Genomic DNA, 20,260 nt, shown 5'->3' with positions numbered 1-20,260 from the left:
TTCCTATGGGCAGTAAGAATAATTCTTGTTCTATGCTTGACTCAGACAGTACAAGGGCTTTCCATATGTTTACACACAAATCTCCACTGCACCCAGTGAGGCAAATACATGAGGGTTTGGCAGAAGTGAAGCCTGTTCCATGCATTTTTCATGAGAGAAATTTCAATAAAGTGAAATAATTCGGTGTCCCAAACAGTATGCCAGCAAATGACAAGGAAGGCTGTTTACATTTGGATGGTGCCACCAGAACAGCTTGGGTTTCCTACATTCCAAGGCTTCCAGCCAACCCTTTCAGTTAATCCATTAAAAAAAAAAAAAAAAGTTCAATTAAAAAAAAAAAAACTGTTTCAGGAACTACCTGGAAAACACATACCATTAGAAAATTGTATTTAAATGGGATTCCTTGAGAAACAAGTACCATCATACATAAAATTTCAGTTTATACGTGCAGAGTTAGTTGGAACTTGGAACCAAATTATGTCCGTTATTTACTATGTCTCGAACACTGGAACCATCCATAGAGTAGAAGCAAATTCTTTTTGTTCTTGAATTTTCTGAACAACGTCAGTTCTTGCGTGCTTACTGAACATTCGTGTATCGTCCCGTAAACCTCCAAATGTCCTGAGTGAGCATGGTAAACACTTAAATATAACTGTAAATAGAAGAGATAAGAGGAGTGTATAGTGTCTTCCAATGGCAGCTCCTAATCTTCTGAAAAGAGTGGTGGTTCTCAAAACATGGCCCCAGTCAGCAATATCCACACCCCCGTGAGAGCCTGTTAGAATGAAATGCTAAGGGTCCTGCCCCAGACCCACTAAATCTGCAACTCTGGGTTTGGAGCCCAGCATCGTGTGCCTCTAACGAGGTCTCCAGTTGGTTGTAGGACATGCCAGAGTTGGAGAACCAGAGACTTGGCAGCTAATAAGAAATGGCTGATGGACAATAGAACGGACAATGGTGTATAACACAGTATGACACCACAGCAGAGATCCATCTATTTTTGTTTTGTTTTGTTTGTGAACTGTATGAATAAATAGGAAAGAAAGGAGTGAGAGAGAGCGAGGTGGAGAGAGAGAGCAAGAAAAGGTAAAATGTTAACAGTGCGTTACAGGGGATTTATTTTTGCTACGCGCTTTTTAACATTTTCCAAGATTCATCACTGATTAGGTATGAGCTGTGATTAGAACTGTTACTGAAGAGGATAACTATGTTATGGAAGAGAAAAATGATTTTTCCTTATATTATTGTGGTGCATTTAGAAACTGTGCCCAGCTCCATTGTAATAATGTACAAAGTGAAAAGCATCCCCCATGCAACACATGGACAAGAGCGGCTCTGCTCTCTTCCAAAGTAGGAAAAACTGTCAACACAGAGCTCATAACCACATTTTCACCCACTCTCATGGTAGGCGCTTTCAACTGCTGGAACACAGCTGACTGAAACGCAGGGAAGCCTTGCCTGAAAGGTACCTCTGGTGCGGGACCTTTCATGTTCACCTTCCAGATAGGAGTCCCACGTCTCCTTTGCATTGGTTGCAAATGTGGTTTTCTAGTTTTGGAGACTACCTACAGTCCTTGGTTTATGGCCTCTTTCAGACATTCTGACCTCTGTCTCCATCCTCGTTACTCCTTCTTTGACTTCTTGCCTCCCTTCCAAGGATTTCTGTGATAACATGGCACCCACCCACCACCAGATAATCCAGGAGAGCCTCCCCATCCCATCCTTAATCACATGTGTGAAATCCCTTTCACCATGGAAGATAACATATTAACAGGCTCTGGGGGCAGGAGGAGGTATCATTCTGCCTATCATACAAAGGAAGAAGGTTTTCAATGTTGACCTATATTATTCTTTATCCAAATAGCTCTATTTGCAAGAGATAGAGAGACAGAATTCAAGAGTCATGTAAATATTTATCCCTGACAACGACAGGGTCCATGCAATGTGCTGATGAGGTAAACCAAGTTTATGTGGCAAGATTAAGTTGAATTTCCAATTCACTGTGTTTAAAGTAAAAAAAAAAAAAAGTTATGCATTGTGATTGAACATAATATTAAAATACAGATAAAAGGAAAACAAAACAAAGAAATTGTCAGTCTCTCGGATTTATATACATATTCTTTCCTATTTTAACAAAATTGGACCACAATGCACAGACCTGTTTTACAACTCCTATTTTATTTCTCCCTCATGAAATCTTTTTTGATACCATTATTCATTTACGAAGTTCCGCAAAATCATAAATTATTGCTCAATTTCTCTAATGTTTTTAGAGACGTAGGTTGCCTTTAATCTTTTAATTTCATGAACAATTTTATGTTGAGCATTCTAGCAGGTCAATATCTGTGCACTTGTCCATGGTTATTTCCACGTGGCCGGGTATTTTTTAAATACTTACCCCCATAATTGATGATGCCAGGGCCCTAAAATCACACAAAGGCAATAATAGAAATACAACCTTTGGAGCCATTCTACTTGTTTTTGAAAGACTTTTCTCCATTCCTTCTTTGGAGACAGAAAGCTCAGAGTCAAGTGTGTCAGGTATAGAACAGAACATCTAGACTTTATTTAAAGAGATGGCAAGTAAGCATATTTGGGATCTAGGTAATTAAACAACCTTCATTTAAAATGTATGGCATGTAATTCTATCTCTGCAGAGAGGGACTTACCTTGCCATGGGCAGAGACAGCTCTCAGTAGTGAATGTAATCGGACAAGGAAATGTGGACAAATCCAGGGCAGAAACTGGAGAACTAGCAAAAAAGAGTGGGTTGGCTGAAGGCCAAATGCAACTTTGTTAAAAGAAAATATCTGCAGGGTGATTTTTCCAAAATGGAAGTAGATGCTCATCAGTGTCGTCCAATCATGAGATGCTCCTACTGCCCTGCTGATTTTACATACGTGGAAGAAAGAACATGTTTTCTTTGACACTGGAGTTTGTTACCAAATACTGAGACCTTAGCGAGCCCGTGGATGACATTGAGAAGTTTCGGTATACAACCAGTAATGGCTAATTTTATTGAGCAATCACTGCATTCCAGATACGATGTTCAATGCTTATATATAATATTACAAGGACTCCTCACAACATTTAAAAAGGAGATATCCCCGTTCTTTCAACGTGAAACTGAGGCTGGAAAATTCAGTCAAGATTTAGAACTTGACAATGATCATAGAGTTAATTAGAGATAGAGATCATACAGTTGGCTCAGGTCTGAAACACACCAAAATCTATCATCTCAACATGCTCATTTGGCTTCAGGAAAATAAAAGGGAAAAGTGCCTAGAAAAGAGGATTTCAAAATTAAGTCAATGTTGAAGTAATTTTTTAAAAATGTTTAAGTAATGACAATATACTCATGATATAAAATTAAAGGAAACAAGCCAATGTCAACATTTTTACATAATGTGAAATCAATTTTTAAATTGAGATGAAATTCTGCAAAAGATAAATTCACGTGTGAGTGTATGTATGTGTACATATATATGTAGTCTTAAATTTATTATAAAATAAAGTCTTAAATTACTTAAGTTTAACTCATCATCCTATTTCTATTTTCTATAATGAAGATAATATATTTTATAAATTGTTTTTATGACAGAATGTATAAACATTTATTTAAAAAAAAAAGAAGAAGAGAAAGAAAACTGAAAGGACAGGCCCACTCAAAGCTTTCTTGGATCTTCCATAAAACAAGATACACAAAAGAGAATGATATTTTTTTCTTATCAATATTGCAGGTACAATGTTACACAAAAATGCATTCCATGCTATATTTGGTTTGTGAGACCAATATATTCGCAATCTATTCTAAGGAAAAATTGTGACAAGTTAGTCCAGGATACACGTTTTTCTCCTGAAAACCATAGTAAATATGCACATGCAAGAATGTAACATATCCCGACATATCGCAGAAGTCAGCAAAGCTTTCGAATCCTGCTACCAGTGAGTTTAATTACCGAATATTTCATAATAGTAAACAGATATCAAGACCTGATTCTTCCCACTTTCATCATTATAAATACTGCAATTGCCAATGCCTGAAAACATGGTAGTTTGAATCAAACCATAACAGACCATGGGATCTAGAAAATGTCTGGGGGGACTAGAAATAGCATGATAATTTGAAGTCCTGGGCTTTCCTTGAGACAGAAACTGCCTCTGAACATTATATTGGTCTCAGTTTGGGGACTGAAAATCACCTGTAATGAATTCAATGCAGTTTCTTTAATCTGTGAACTCATAGAGTTAATGCAGGTGAGGTTATTTGTTTTCAATGAGCCATTTAATATAATGAAGGAGGGTTTTTGTAATCCCTAATTAATTCTTGCCCCTCAGCCCCCCAATTGATTAATAACCCAAGGGAGCCAACAGTCAGCCTCCTCCCCTTCCACATAATTGCGACTCTATTAGGAATGTCACATTCAAAATCACCATCATTAAAATAATAACAAATCTGAGTAGATGATGGTGGCATTTATGAGTCAAATGAGTTTCAATTCTTATTGATTAATGGTTGAAAGGACGATCATAAGGGCTGCAAATCTACTTGGAATAAATGCAGGAGTGGAGAAGGGAGCTGTGGTTTTTAGTGAGACTCCTTCGACTATCCAAACAAGTATTTCTTTTTTTAGTGAACAGAATATAATACAGGACTGTGCAAGATGACTGCCTACTATATTTAACTCAGACAAATGCATAACAAATCACTATTCTGTAGCGCGAAGGCACACCTCATAGACTCCTGTTTCTTTCTTTCCTTTTCTTTTTTTTCTTTCCTTGGGGCCTGGATATAAGACCACAGCCATCTAAATAATCCTCCAGAAATAAACCAATGAAATTGTGAGTCTGACAACAGACAGAGCATTATACCTGCAGCTGGTAAATGTTTCCATAGTCCAACCACCTTTCCAGTAAAAATTTTATCCCGGGGGAAAGTCAGCAACTAAGATTTTAACTACTTTTCTGCAATAGAAAAGTTAGGAGCAATGGAGACTTCATAAATTTCATTATTTATGGCCTTTATTTTTCTTAGAGAATTACCCACCCATCAAGTATATTGTGAAAATACTACTACTGTATTACTCTATTCCCATATAAATAATTTTTTTTTAAATTTAGGTGATTAAACTATGAGACTACCTCATAAGAAGGTGCATAATTCCAAAACCATTTTATTGTTTTCTGTATTATTTGGTATGTTTGTAATTGTTGAATGAGCGTTTCAATTACATGAATATCGGGAGACTAAGAATGTTCGTAAATGTCTTGGCCAATTACTTGGATTGTGATCCTCCACTGACTGGCCCGTTCTGTTTTTGTGGGTTTCCTTGAAGTTAGAATGCTTAATTCTTGCATCCTACCTGTTCTTTCCATAGAAATAGTATTTGTTTTTGCACAACCTTTGAACTCATGAACATATTTCTAGTAGATACTGGGCTAATACAGGGGTATGACCTAGTGAATTTAGTCTCTGCTACCAGGCGATCTGCCATGGTGTTAGAAAGAAAGGACATTTCCAATAAAGAGTGACTCCCAGAACTCTGGTGAGAAGGTAATACCAATCATTAGAAGAAAATTTGCATTACTTATTAAAACTTGCAATATGTGAACCCTTTTACCTAACATACTGGTTCCAGGAATCCATCCGTATATATTCTTGTGTGGTAAAGATAATGTGTATATTGATGCTTGCCACAATATTAACAACATTATTGGAAATAACAAAGAAGGGCAATATATGAAAGGATTAACAAAAGGAAAACATTTGTAATTTTTTTCTTGCCCTGAATTCTTCCAAGAAACATAGCCTTGGAGATGGCTTGCCTCTAGGTTTGTTTGGGAAATCGATCTGAATGAATGGAAGTGGAAACACAGGAATGATGTGATGGAAAAGGAGAGGGGACATACCAGTTGTAAGGCATGTTATCGATCCTGCATTTCCAGATGGCAATGATTTCCCACTGCATATCAATCTTGTTTGAGGACCTTTGGAAGAAATGTGTAGAGTTTACCTTGCTGTTATTTCCTGAGGGTTAGAACCTGATATTTGTTGCCTCCAGACCTCATGAGTCTCTCTGTGGAGTCCCAGCTTCCTTGCACCTTCACATTTATCTCATTGTAAGAATTTCTGAACAATTGCCACAGATATCCCAAATGGGGGCAGGGAAATCAAAGACCAGAAAGGGAAGGTCATGCGGTGTGACTGAGCCAAGGAGATGCCAGATTCAGCCTGTGAACCACAAGCGCACATGAAACATTGTATCAGCTGCATCACAGAAATTGTATATGGCCATTCTCCTTAAGGCAGCACGTTATATGATGAGCACTTGGTGTTCTACAAAACTGATGAGTTATTGAACGCTACACATGAAACTAATGATGTACTCTATGTTGGCTAATTGGGTTTAAATAAAAAAAAATGTATCAGTCTTTCGATTTTGTCTTTGACCCTTCAGTTCCTCAGATGTGTATTATTTTATTTCCAAATATTTGGGATTTCCCAGATATCTTTCCGTTGTTGATGTTTAGTTTAATCGTGCTGTGGACCGAAAACAAGCTTCGCATGACTTTAACACCTTGTTTAGTGGCCAAAAGTACGGCCTATCCATGTGCCCTTGAATGTGTATTCTGTGTTGTATTGGGTGGAAAGGTCTCAGATGTCAGTGAGGTCAAGTAGGCTGATGGTGCTATTCAGGACCTCTATGTCTTAATAGGTCATCTGACTAATTTGTCATGAAATCCTGAAAGAGGACGCTAAAGTTTCCAACCTAATCGTGGATATACCTCTTTCTCCTGTTCTATCGGTTTTTTGCATTATGTATTTTGAAAACCTGTTTTGAGAAATATATATGTTTAAATTATGTCCTTGATGAATAAACATCCTTACCAATTTGTCATGTTTCCTTATTATTTCTGGTAATGTTCCTTTTATGAAACCTGATTTATCTGATATGAGTAGCCATTCCAGCTTTGTTTTGATTATGGTGTGATTCCTTTTACTTTAGACCATCCGCAATTTATACTTACAGTGGCTTTCTCATGGGCTATATAGAGTTGGGTATTACTTTTTTTCCCACTTAGATAACCTCTGCCTTTTAATCCATACTCTTTGAATAATTCTCAGTTGTTATCTCTTCACATCCTGCCTTCTCTCTCTTCTGGATCTTTCCTTGAGCGTGCGTTAGGCCATCTGATCGTGTCCCACAGTTCTTGAATGACCTACATAGCTTTTCCCTTTCTACATTTTACATTTCTGTTTGTTTAGTATCTATTTACCCATCTTCAGGTTCACTAATTCTTTTCCTGGAGGTGTCAGGTTGGTTATAAAAGAAAGCACAGCTATGACAATCCTGTAAATAAAACATGTCCTCAATGCTTTAGGGCAAAACAAGGTTTGGGTATCTTCCCTATTCACTTCTGTTAAGATCCTGGAAATATAGAATCACTAACCCAATCCTTGGAAGCATCTGGAAGTGTCCCTGCAAATAGGAATTACTTTACAATCAAAGATACTTCGTTGAATTGTCAAGGGTATTTGCCAATAAATATTGTAAGTTTTGGTGTTAAGATTTACTTTTTGTTATGTGAACACAGCCTCTGTTTGACATGTCTTAAAAAGAGCGGCCCACATCCTTATAAATGTTGATATGGCATAAATGAGAGGCAGCTGAAGACTTTCCGGCTGCTTCCGTGATGTTGAGCCATTAGTATGTATACATGAAAAGGTAAGTATTCAAAATGCTGCCCCAGAGGCTTATTTTTTTTTCACATGCCTTAATTGTACTATAACTTTGTTTCTACCTGTACCTTCACCCATTTCATAGTTCCATATCTGTTGATGTTATACATTTTTGACATTCTTTCTTTTAATGAATTAAATATCACCAGTCTGATGGCTATTGTTTTGGGGTAAACTAAAAACATGCCTGTTATGAACACACTTGATTTATTACAGCCCACGAAGCAATTATGATAAAAGATGGCCTTCATTACCATAATCCTCACCTTTCAGCAGCTTCAAATGCCTTTTGGGGGAAAAAAAAACCCAAAAAACTAGGAGTAAATAAATAATGAAGTAATTTTCCTTTGGGTTTTGAAAAAAGATAAGCTTTCATTAAGTTCATATTTCACACTTTCTCATGTTTCTTCTTCTTATACCTGTTTACATGTTTGTGAGAAGGCAGTCTAGGGCTTTGGGGTAGAATACTTACCTATGGAAAATTTTTCTCTGTGCAAATCCATATGGCCTAGTTAATATAATTATTGAGCTAAATCTGTGTACTTACTCTAGGAAATTCAAGGCTTTCCTAGGAATTCCATTTGCAAGCGTGTTTCTGTGTCCTGTGGACATAAAAGATAGAATTTAGAAGTGTCACCAAGCCTGTTAAACAACCCAGTTTGGACACAACAATACCTTGAAACATATGTGTTCTGAGCCAAGTAGATGTAGGTACGGACTCTGAGCTACGTTGGCAACAACTTGTGAGATCTAAGGATTCCATTCTAGGTAGAAAGTTGTGAAAGAGCTTTCTCAAGTTATTTCTGAAAAGATAATGAAAATTATTCTGAGAGGATTATTTTTATGATATTAATATACCATCCTGATGGCACTGGGAGATAGTGTAAGGACACTCAAATTGTTTTTTTTATAAACATGAGAGGAGAAAGGCTACACACAAAAATAAAATCTTCAGGATACAGTGACGTGGCTTTGCAACACCTGATGGTGCCCCAGGTAGGGCACCATTTGTATATGAAGCTTTGCAACATAATATTCTCCCTTTATTCCAGTTTTTGAGTAGCAAATAACTCCAAATGTAGTGGCTGAAAACAATGATCATTTATTTGTACATGTGCTGGGAGAGAGAGGATGCTGGCATCTCTCTCTTTTTTATAAGGACATCAGTCCTCATGAACCAACCTTCATAACCCACTGAGGCTAAATCTATTTACCTCTCAAATGCCCCATTTCTACATGCCATCACATGGGAGTTAGCTCTTCAGTGTGAATTTTGGGGTGACACAAGTTGGTCTGTCTATAAGAGATATTGATCTGTTATTTTCTTATAATTATCTTTATTTGGCTTGAGTATCAAGACAGCTGCTGGGCTCATAAAATGTGGTAAAGTCTCATAAAGTGTGAGGTATGGTCTCCCTTTTATTTATTTTCATGTATAATATATATTCTTTCTTTCTTTCTTTTTTAAAGATTTTATTTACTTATTTGAGAGCAAGAGAGAGAGCACAAGCAGGGGAGAGGGGCAGAAGGAGAGGGAGAAGCTGACTCCCCGCTGAGCAGGGACCCAGATGCAGGACTTGATCCCAGGACCTTGGTTGGATCAGACCTGAGTGGAAGGCAAACACTTGACCAACTGAGTCACCCAGGTGCCCTATATTATTTCTTTCTTAAGGTTTCTGCAGAATTTACCAATTAACCTGTCTATGACTTTCTCTCCCTCTCCATATATATATATAATTTTTGAGTGTTTTAAACTACAAATTCCACTTGTCCTTTTCTGAAATTTGACCTTAGTTTTGGGCAATTCTAATTCAATAGACAGAGTTTTATGTTTCAACTGGGACCAGTTTCTGAAATCCTCTTTCTTTCCACCCACCACCATCTCTCACCCTAAATAGACCCTATGAAAAGTGGTATTTGCAAACTATGTATAAGACTCAATGGAATTCACTGATCAGGACCATCTATACTATAACCCAAACAATGCACATACACAGTGGGGAGGGAGTGACTGTTGTATTGGGATGACAGGACTTTCTCTCCATCACTTCCATCAGAAACCAGCATCAAGGACCCTTCCTGGGACTTCGCCCCACATTTGATGAGCAGAATACACTTAATGTCATCATTGTTTGCTGGATCCCTGAGAGATTTACTCAAAGGAAGCTCAGAGAAAGAGAGAATGGGGGAATTTTCACGAAACTAATTATTTAAGAACCTCAGCTTTCCTCTTCAATTGACCTTGCCACACGTGATCAGACCGGCAGAATATCTGCATAAACTTTATTTGCTGGGATGGATTCGGGACACACAGCATATTTTCTTTTGGAGTATGTGTGAGTATAGGTATAAAGGGATGCACTTTTCCCTAACACTTTGTGTCCCGAGGCTTCAAAATGCCTGAATAAAATGTAGTCTTTCTTTCTAAAGAAATTGATTTATATGGATGCCTTTTTACGACACCCTACAGTATTCGTAAAGTGAAATATGTTCTAAATCCTGCAGCTCTAACTGTATGATCCCTCCTGCCATTATTTTAGTCTACAGAAATTAGACTGGTAATTAAGTATTTGACTGCACAGTCATGAGGCACGTACTTTCATACTTGACCCTGTATACATTTGCGTTGGTTTTGTCTTTTGAAGATATATTTAAGGCTGACAGATTCTTCTAGACCATGTGAACACACATAGATAACAAGTATATTCTTTAACTGAATAGTTTCTATTTCTTATATCTTTATTATTCCCAATAACTAGCTTAGCAGTTTTTCTGCTTTTCTTTCCCTGAATAGATGTGATCTTTTTGTCTTATAAGATATGGTCATTCTGGTAACATTCTGGGATGATGTAGAGAATAAGGAGGCATTGAAGTGTAGCTCTTAAGTTATTTGAATGCATAAAGACAACAGTTTAATCATTTTGAAGTAGATTTTGGAGTATTCTTAATTAAAGGCTTTCCTCATCATTGGAAACGTCATGGTCAGTGGGGAGTGAAAATATGAAATAAAGAAGGAAAAAAACAACAGCCAAACTATCTAGTTAAATGTCAGATTGGTCCTATTTCACACACTTTAATCGAAGACTTCTTTATAGTTATAGTTAATAAATATGTTATTTTTTATCTGTTTTAATGGTAACTGGATGGGCTTTTTATTTTGAGAAAGTAACACATTAAAATCTTGAGTAAAATTTAAGCAGAAATAAACAGACATAATTTTATCTTTCCCAGCAGTATTCTAAGGACTGTTAACTCCCGGAGAGTGTGAATACCTATAGTACACACAAAAAATTATGGATCGTCCAAAGGTAATATCATAATGTAGCAGACACTTACAGGGATTAGTCTTCAAATCCCCGTTTCTCTCTCCTCTTCCTTAGTAATTTGAATTTGGTTTCCAGGGTGGCTGGGTGGCTCAGTCGGTGAAGCTTCTGCCTTCAGCTCATATCATGATCTCAGGGTCCTGGGATCAAGCCCCATATCAGGCTCTCTGCTCGGCAGGGAGTCTACTTCTCCCTCTGCCCCTCCCCCTCACTCATGCTCTCTCTCTTTCTCTTTCTCTCTCTCAAAATAAATTTTAAAAAACCTTGAATTTCGTTTCCACAACAACTAAAGTAATAATTACACCATTTATGATAGACACAGGCTAGAATTCAATCCCTGCCTTCTGACTCTAAAGTTTTTTCAACACCACGTATGATACTTATATGAACTGATAGTAATTTAAAGCCCCATATTTTACACATTGTCTCTGGCTTTTTATACATAGCGAAACAGTGTATTGTCCCAATAATTATTCAAATGTAAGTAGATATCTCAGTACCATATTTACATGGAGAAATATAAATTATATAAACCCACATGCCCTTTAAAATATGCTTTCACTTACATTTGGGGGTTGCTTTGTGAAGATAAAATAACTGTTGATTTATGGGTCTTAATAAGGGTCCGATCCTTTCTTATAATAGAAGTGTTATTTATGTTGTTCCAGTTAAGACAGGAAAGTTTCTCCATGGGGGAGGAAGCCATTGATTTCCCTTTGGGGGTCCTAAAAGTGATTTTCTATTTCACAAGCTAGAAAGGAGACCCCTGTGTACTCTGCCTTATGCAGCCAAAGCTTATCTTTTCTTCAAAACCCACTCAATCCCTTTATGATTTGTGCCCATGAATCTTTCCCTGACCTCTTCAACTCGTGATCTCATGCTGCTCTGAGCTAACAGCACCGACTCTCCTTTCTACAGTGGTATCAGGCAACACATGATAGAAGCAGATAGCGATTCTCCCAGAACAGGGAAACTGAGGCACACGCAGTGAAAGAATTGAGAAAGTCTTAAAGGTTATGCATTGCTTGCTCACAGATTTAGAATGGTTTTTTTAAAAGGGAACAAAAACTGATTCAAGCAAAAGATGTTGTCTCATGGATAAGTCTAGACTCTTGGAGGACAGTGATCCAACATGGAATTCATGCTAAGTCATTTGTGCTTCTCGAGAATAGAAAAACAGATTTTAGGGCTATCATCATGGAGTAAATAGGTAGGTATATGATGACATTAGCAGACAAAGAGAAATTCCAGTGTATGATATCCAAACTTTTCCACTGAGTTCCTCTTTGTTATTACTGTTGTTTTTAATTAGTTTAAAAAAATTTTTTTGAATTTATTCAAGTGTACGTACTATAAATGTTGAGAATTCGTTAACTTTTGATTAACTCAGCAACCTCAAAGCTCGAGGTGACATATACCAGTAATTGCATTTCTTCAGGGTTTAGACAGAATACCACCCATCTCCCTGCTCATGGGTTGGCTGTGGGTCCACAGAACCTGATGCGGAGCAGCTGGACTTGGCTTCATGGTTTGAGTTGGGTTCAAGTTGACCCCACAGGTTTCTTTCTTGTTCTATTCCTGGTGGACTTCGGGCACGCTTGGGAAAACCAAATCACAGAAGTGTGTTCTAAGTGTCTGTGTGTGTTTGATGTTGGCTGCGGTTCCATCGCCAAAAAAAAGTCAGACAGTCATAGGTCCAAGCCTCATAGCAGAGGCTGAGGTAAGTGTCTCTGTGGGAGGCTTTGTGGTCATAGCTATAATTACTCTAGAGGAGTGAAGAACTGACAAGAAGAATTGAATCCATCACATAACGTTAACAACAGTGCCAAAGGCGTATAAGAAACATCAGTATTTCCCCATCACTCTCCTTCCGAGCACCTAATTCTGCTATCCAAGAGATAAATATTTTCTATTGTTTTTGGTGTTTACCTTTATCCATCTACCCCATTTATCTATCTATTGATCTACCATCCATCCAATACATTCAGTAAATAATTTTATGTTTCTGTGTAATGTAATTTGGTATTAGTAGATAGTTATCAATTTGAAACATTCCCCAATTCCTTTAACAGTTAAATAAGAGTTTGGCCTTGTTGAACACTCATCCATGTTTTCCCTTCTCCCATGATATCAATATAATTCATCATAATTTGGGGGTTTAATCCGTTACCAGTGTTTACATGATGCTATTGATGTAATTCACTGCTTACATAATACTTTTTTATTTCCTATAATCCCTTTGTACCTATTTCTATTTTTCAATGTTCCAAAAGACATTGACAAGTGTTTTGACCCTGTCACTAATTTTTCCTGGTGTTCAAGCAAAGATTCCAGCACTCTACAAATTACACCCCTGCCCCCAACAAAGCAACTCAGAGTCATCCTCCCTTCCTCTCCCCCGGACCACCACAGCTTTGTATCCTTCTCTCTAGACTGATGCTCTCTACTCCTCATGCAAACCCATTAACCTTTCTTTACTTCTCCACTTGAAATACTACTAGTAATCAATATTCTATTCATATTCAAAGTTTCTGTTGAAAAATCAAATTTTAGATTCTTAGCCGGTGGTCTGGTTTATTTCTCAAGCAAGTTTTTAGTGTATCCATTTTATTCTTTTATATTTGAATCTCAAATCAATATATCTATTGCTGATTACTGTTTTAATTAGTGCCTTTTTCAAAGTGAAGACTAATTTTCAAGTCTGGGAAATTGACTTTTTATTATTATTATTACTATTCATTTATTTCATCCCCTCCCTGAATCTTTCAGAGTTCCTTATTTTTATTATCTCTTCTCTCCTACTTTTCGTCTTTTTTCTTTGTTTGCTCTCTGGACGAAATGCTCTGTATTACTCTGGCCAAAGTCACCATCGCCTCTTGCCTAAATTAATATAATGCTCTCTCAACAAATTTTCCCACCTTTACCCTTGTTTCATTGTTGTCCCAGGCTCAACGTAGCAACCTTTTAAAAATTGTCAGAGGGGCGCTTGGGTGGCTCAGTGGGTTAAAACCTCTGCTTTCGGCTCAGGTCCTGATCCCAGGGTCCTGGGATAGAGCCCCGCATCGCATCGGGCTCTCTGCTCAGCAGGGAGCCTGCTTCCTCTTCTCTCTCTGCCTGCCTCTCAGCCTACCTGTGATCTCTGTCTGTCAAATAAATAAATAAATCTTTAAAAAAAATAAAAAATTAAAAAAATTAAAAAAATAAAAATTGTCAGAATATTCTCCACCCCAGACTTCGCAATGCTTTTTATTCTGAATTTCAGAGGTAGGAGGAGTTAACATCTTTACAACAACCTACAGAGCCCTTCTTGCTCCAGAACGTCATTAACCCTGTCTGGCTTTCTTACTTTCCTCTCTTGCTCTCAGTCCATCCTAGACATACCAACTGTTTTGCTAGTTCTCTGACTGAGAGCTTGTCTTAATGGAAAGAAAAAATGAGCCCCCCCTTAAAAAAAAAAGTGAGCCACAGATGAAAGCCACATGTGTGGCTTTAAATTTTTTAGTACCCAATTAAAAAAATAATAATGAAAAGTAAGTGACATTAATTTTAATAATATATTTAACTGAGCCTAATGTGTTTAGAATTTATCATTTTAATATGGGGTCAAACATTTTAAAATTATTAATGAGAAAATTTTATATTCGGTCCCCAAAGACGGATGCATATTTTACATTTATAGCACCATTCAATCAGATCAGCACTTGATCTATAACTGTCCTTCAGAGATGTCCCAAATGGAGGTAAGAGGACAGGCTCTGCATTAGGCCAGTCCTTGTATATGGACCACCCCTGAGGGAAGTCTAGAGGAGCTCCCTTCCACGGAGGGCAATGCCTGAGAGAGAGAGACCTAGCTGTGAGTTTTCAGCAGACAACAGCACTGAACCATTAAAGTCCTTGAGTCTGGAGGGAGGGTCTGAGCCATGCACCAGAGGATGTAAAATAAAAAGTAAGACGTAATAAAAATTAAAAATAAAGATGCAGCAGGCAGGCCTTTTAAAAACACACATTTATTTGCAAGTGTCTCTCTCTCTTTTTTTTTAAGATTTTTATTTATTTATTTGACAGACAGAGATCACAAGTAGGCAGAGAGGCAGGCAGAGAGAGAGGGAGGAAGCAGGATCCCTGCTGAGCAGAGAGCCCAATGTGGGGCTCGATCCCAGGACCCCGGGATCATGACCTGAGCCGAAGGCAGAGGCTTTAACCCACTGAGCCACCCAGGAGCCCCACAAGTGTCTCTTTTAAAAAAAATCTCAGACACATTATTAATTGAAAAACAAGGATTGCTCATTACTATTAGGGGTCAAGAGGTCAGTAATTTGAGCACAAGTATCTAAATAATTCCAGCCACGCACCAGAGGATGTAAAATAAAAAGCAAGATGTAATAAAAATTAAAAATAAAGATGCAGCAGGCAGGCCTTTTAAAAACACACATTTATTTGCAAGTGTCTCTTTTTAAAAAAATCTCAGACATACTATTAATTGAAAAACAAGGATTGTTCATTACTATTAGGGGTCAAGAGTTTTAGTAGGTCAGTAATTTGAGCACAAGTACCTAAATAATTCCAGGTTTAAAACCTGGATCAAAACATCCAAAGAAAGAAATATATATAAAGTTACATTACTATATATGGGACAATCCCAATTTATGGTGAGAGATAAATTCTAACCATATGGCAAAAATCTCCTCCAATATTTTTTATGAAGTTATGATGAGATTAAAGGAACATCTTAGCTCTTCTTTCTGATAAAGCTGTTTAGGAGAAATTAAATTGAAGAAGTATTGGTAAAAATCCTGCTAATGTACCAAAGTCAGGAAGAATGAGTCTGAGACTTACAGCCAAGATATGACTAGGGATTGATACTGAATGCTTCAAATGGGTTTCCTTTTGTATCCTGGACCAGAAGCATTTGCAACAACCTGTGAAAGAGATACACCAGGCAGAAAGTCCAGTGGACAGTGAGGTTTTTTCTTGATCAGGCAGAGGTTGTCAGTGATATTTCAGGCAGCGGCCCCAGAAAGGGTATCAGGCATAGACATATTGTGCCCAGGGACTGAAGGCAGGCAGAACAGAACAGACTTTATTGATAGCTGTCCCCAGCAAGGCAGCTTCCCCAAGCACACAGAGATAAAATGGTACTGCTGGAAATGCTAACTTGTCCACACTTTGTATTGCTGAAGTGGTAATGAAAATGCATATCTCTTCTATCTGTTCCTATTAGCTTTGGCTGCCCAGCAGAAGATTCAAGTAAGTGTGGCTTAAAGGAGGTGTGCTAAGGAAAAATTACCGAAAGTCAAGAAGGAGAGATAGAATTAGACTCGACTTGATTTTGAGAAGACACTGGGGAATAAGGAGCACAAATAATAATCAAAATAGAATAACATCCTTGAGTAATGGAACTGGGTCTGCAGAATGCATAGATGAACTCAACACCAGGGAAAATCAATTGATATAGAACCAGTATATGCCAACCACCTTAAAAAAATAAAGAACTTGAAAGTGGCAAGTAAACAATGGAAATAAAACAAAATTTGTTACCAGCAAAGGAAGAAGAAATCAGACTGCCTTCAGATGCCTCGTGAGCATTAAACATAAGAATGCAATGGGAGATTTGAAGGAAATGAATTATTATTAATGATTTTCATTTCCAAACAGGTATTTTAATCATGAAGTAGGAGTCAAACATGAAGAGAAAGAGTACTCATGTCCTTTCTCTAAAAGTGTTCATTGACGTGTTCTTCAGCTAACTGGATCCAAAAAAAAAAAAAAAAAAAAACCAAAAAAAAAAAAAATCCAAAAAGCTCAAAAGTGAGCGTTTCTAAAATAACATTAGTAGAAAACACAAAAAACATGTAAACTAGTTATGAGAAATCAAGTACAAAAAGTATGATTATTTTTTAAAAAGCAACTAGTTGGGGAGCCCAGGTGGCTCAGTCAATTCAGTGTTCGACACTTGATCTCAGCTCAGGTCTTGATCTGAGGGTCACGTCCTGGGTTGGGCTCCTCTCTGGTCATGGAGCCAATTAAAAAAAAAAAAAATGCAACTAATTATCATAAGAACAGATATGTGATGTTAAATGTGATCATAAGCAGGTTCTAAGAATCCAGATCATATCCCCAAAAGTGAGGGACTGAGATTTATAGAAGTAAATAAAATATGCTAATTTGTAAAATATGCTAAATATGCTAGTATTAAATAGGGTGGGGCCAACAAATACAATTTTATCACTGACATTGGTAAAGAGAAAACACTAAGTTCAAGTGTGTGTGTGTGTGTGTCTGTGTGTGTGTGTGTGTGTGTGTGTGTGTTTCCCAAAAAATAAAAGGTGAGCATTTTTAACATTAAGGAAAACATTGCTTGTTCAAAAATTTGAGATAAATACCTATGCTGAAAAAGTAAAAAAGACAAAACCATAAAAGTGAAATTAATAAAACTTGATATCCAACTAACAAAATTATTGGTGATGACAATAAATATAAATGAGTTAAAACTCCTTTATTAAAAGATAAAAACTCTTATAAATCAAAAATGCAATCCAGAAACTTGCAAGATATGAGGTAGTATGGAAATTTGGATTTGTAAAAATCTCCTCTACAAAAATAATAAAATAAGATTTATGAAGTAAAGGTAGCAAAGAAGATATCATGAATGGTGAAACAAACTAAAGGCCTTTAGCCAAACATAAATAATAAAAATCAGTTTTTGCTGTTTTTTATATTCTACATAAAGGTGTAGAACAAATTGGACCAAATCAAAAGATGTCCCACTTAAGCAGGAGCAGAAAAAAGCCAAGTGAGATATTTTTAAAAATTGTACTGCTAGGGGTACCTGGGTGGCTCAGTGGGTTAAGCCTCTCTGCCTTCGGCTCAAGTCATGATCTCAGGGTCCTGGGATTGAGCCCCGCATCAGATGTTGGGTTTGAAGAGGAATTAAAACAAATTATTAAACTTCTGCCAACACACAGGCAAATCATGCTCTTTTCTGCCACACAAACACGAAAAGTTGAGGACTTGGCAAGGATTTCTTTGAAAAAGGAGCCATTGTATGTTGGTGTTGATGACGATAAAGCTAATGCAACAGTGGATGGTCTTGAGCAGGGCTATGTTGTTTGTCCCACGGAAAAGAGATTCCTCCTACTCTTTACATTCCTTAAGAAGAACCAGAAGAAGAAACTGACAGTCTTCTTTTCATCCTGTAAGTCCGTGAAATACCACTAGGAGTTGCTGAACTACATCAATTTGCCTGTCTTGGCCATTCATGGAAGGCAGAAGCAAAATAAGCGTACAACCACATTCTTCCAGTTCTGCAACGCAGATTCAGGGATATTATTATGTACTGACGTGTCAGCAAGAGGGCTGGATATTCCTGAAGTCGACAGGATTGTTCAATATGACCCTCCAGATGACCCCAAGGAACATATTCATCGTGTGGGAAAAATAGCCAGAGGCCTAAACGGGAGAGGGCATGCCTTGCTCATTTTACGCCCTGAAGAATTGGGTTTCCTTCATTACTTGAAGCAATCCAAGGTTCCATTAAGTGAATTTCAGTTTTCCTGGTCCAAAATTTCTGACATTCAGTCTCAGCTTGAAAAATTGATTGAAAAGAACTATTTCCTTCATAAGTCAGCCCAGGAAGCATATAAGTCCTACATTCGAGCATATGACTCCCACTCTCTGAAACAGATCTTCAAAGTTAATAACTTAAATTTGCCTCAGGTTGCTCTTTCATTTGGTTTCAAGGTGCCTCCTTTTGTTGATCTGAACGTGAATAGCAATGACGGCAAGCTTAAAAAGAGAGGAGGTGGTGGTGGCTTCGGCTACCAGAAAGCCAAAAAAGTTGAGAAATCCAAAATCTTCAAACACATTAGCAAGAAGTCCTCCGACAGCCGGCAGTTCTCCCACTGAAGACACACCTTCCTTTTGTCTCAAATAGCTTTGTCCTGAAATGGATTTCTCCCCCCTTTCTCTAACAAAGGAATTGTAGCTTCAGGATTGGGACTGATGGAACCGGGGTACGAGTTGACGGTTTCAAGCTCCAGGCACTTCCAGGACATAACCCTCTTATTTGGGGATGTAAAACAGAGTTCAATTTTTCTAGGTTGTTCAAGAGCAAAACAAGGGATCTTTTGGATTTTGTTGGGCAACAGAGTATTTTAGATCTTTTGCCTCCAAATTTGTCATTGTTTTAGGGGGCAGGGTATTTTTTGTTTTTTTTTTTTATTTAAAATCAAGTAATTAACATAAAATATATACTGGTTTCAGAGGCGGAGTTAGGTGATTCATCAGTGTTCTATATACCCAGTGCTCATTACATCACGTGCCCTCCTTAATGTCCGTCACTCAGTGTAGCCTACCTTAGAAGGCAGCGACCTGGTACACTGGGGGTGGTAATGCAGAAAATTATCTCAGTATTTTTTGTTTTTGTTTTTGGTATTTTTTTGCATTGGTTGTTTCTTGGAACTTAACCGTAGTTCTTGACCTCCCCTGAAAATGCTGCTGTGGCTAGGAAGCATGTTACATTAAAGGTGGCTTTGGTTTTTGTATACTCCAGATTTTAAAGCAGTGAGCCTTTCTTTTTTTTTTTTTTTTTACGAGCCCACAGGGTAGGTTATTTGTCATCGTTATTTGAATAAAGCACCCTTCGCAGTCCTAACATTTGTTGGAAACAGTGGGAACCTGAGATTTTTGAGCCTCATTTACACCAATATATATGTAATAATCTGTTATTCTCCCTTTAATAACTTAGCAAATATCTTTTTGCAAAAGGCACATAATGATGATACATATCACTCATTCAACTTTGTTCCAAGCGGTTTGGATTTTGTTGAACCCTTCTAACTCTGCAAAGTATTCAGGGAGGCAGAACATTTTTTGAGGAAAAATTGCCCCTTCCAGATCTGTGAAATGAAAATAGGTTTACGATGAAGATTGGAAATGAACAGCAGTCAAAAAGAGCAGCAGAGATGGGGGTTTCATCACATGGGGTTTTGTTATAGGAATTCTTGACTTCCACAGTATTTAGTATGTCTTGTTTTATTTCCAGTGCAATTTATAACTATAAAATGTTTATTACATTTTGATCAATTTGAAACCAAAGTTGTTGGCATTGTTTTGCTGTTGTGCTAGTTAGTATTCATAGTCTCCTCTTAAGTACAAATACACTGAGAACATCAAATGTGGTGGAAACAGCTTAATA

The 20,260-nt window shown here is 37.4% G+C and overlaps 1 pseudogene; it reads left to right on the top strand.

Moving 5' to 3' along the window:
• LOC111158051 overlaps nucleotides 1–18,984 on the top strand; it is a 45,303-nt pseudogene extending 26,319 nt beyond the window's left edge.
• Nucleotides 18,985–20,260: the final 1,276 nt, after the last annotated feature.

The sequence above is a fragment of the Enhydra lutris genome, unplaced genomic scaffold (genome assembly GCF_002288905.1).
Source record: "Enhydra lutris kenyoni isolate GAN:26980312 unplaced genomic scaffold, ASM228890v2 scaffoldscaffold57, whole genome shotgun sequence".
NCBI classification, from domain to species: domain Eukaryota; kingdom Metazoa; phylum Chordata; class Mammalia; order Carnivora; family Mustelidae; genus Enhydra; species Enhydra lutris.
The sequence above is the reverse complement of the archived record's forward strand: the minus strand, read 5'-3'. Positions and strand labels throughout refer to the sequence as shown.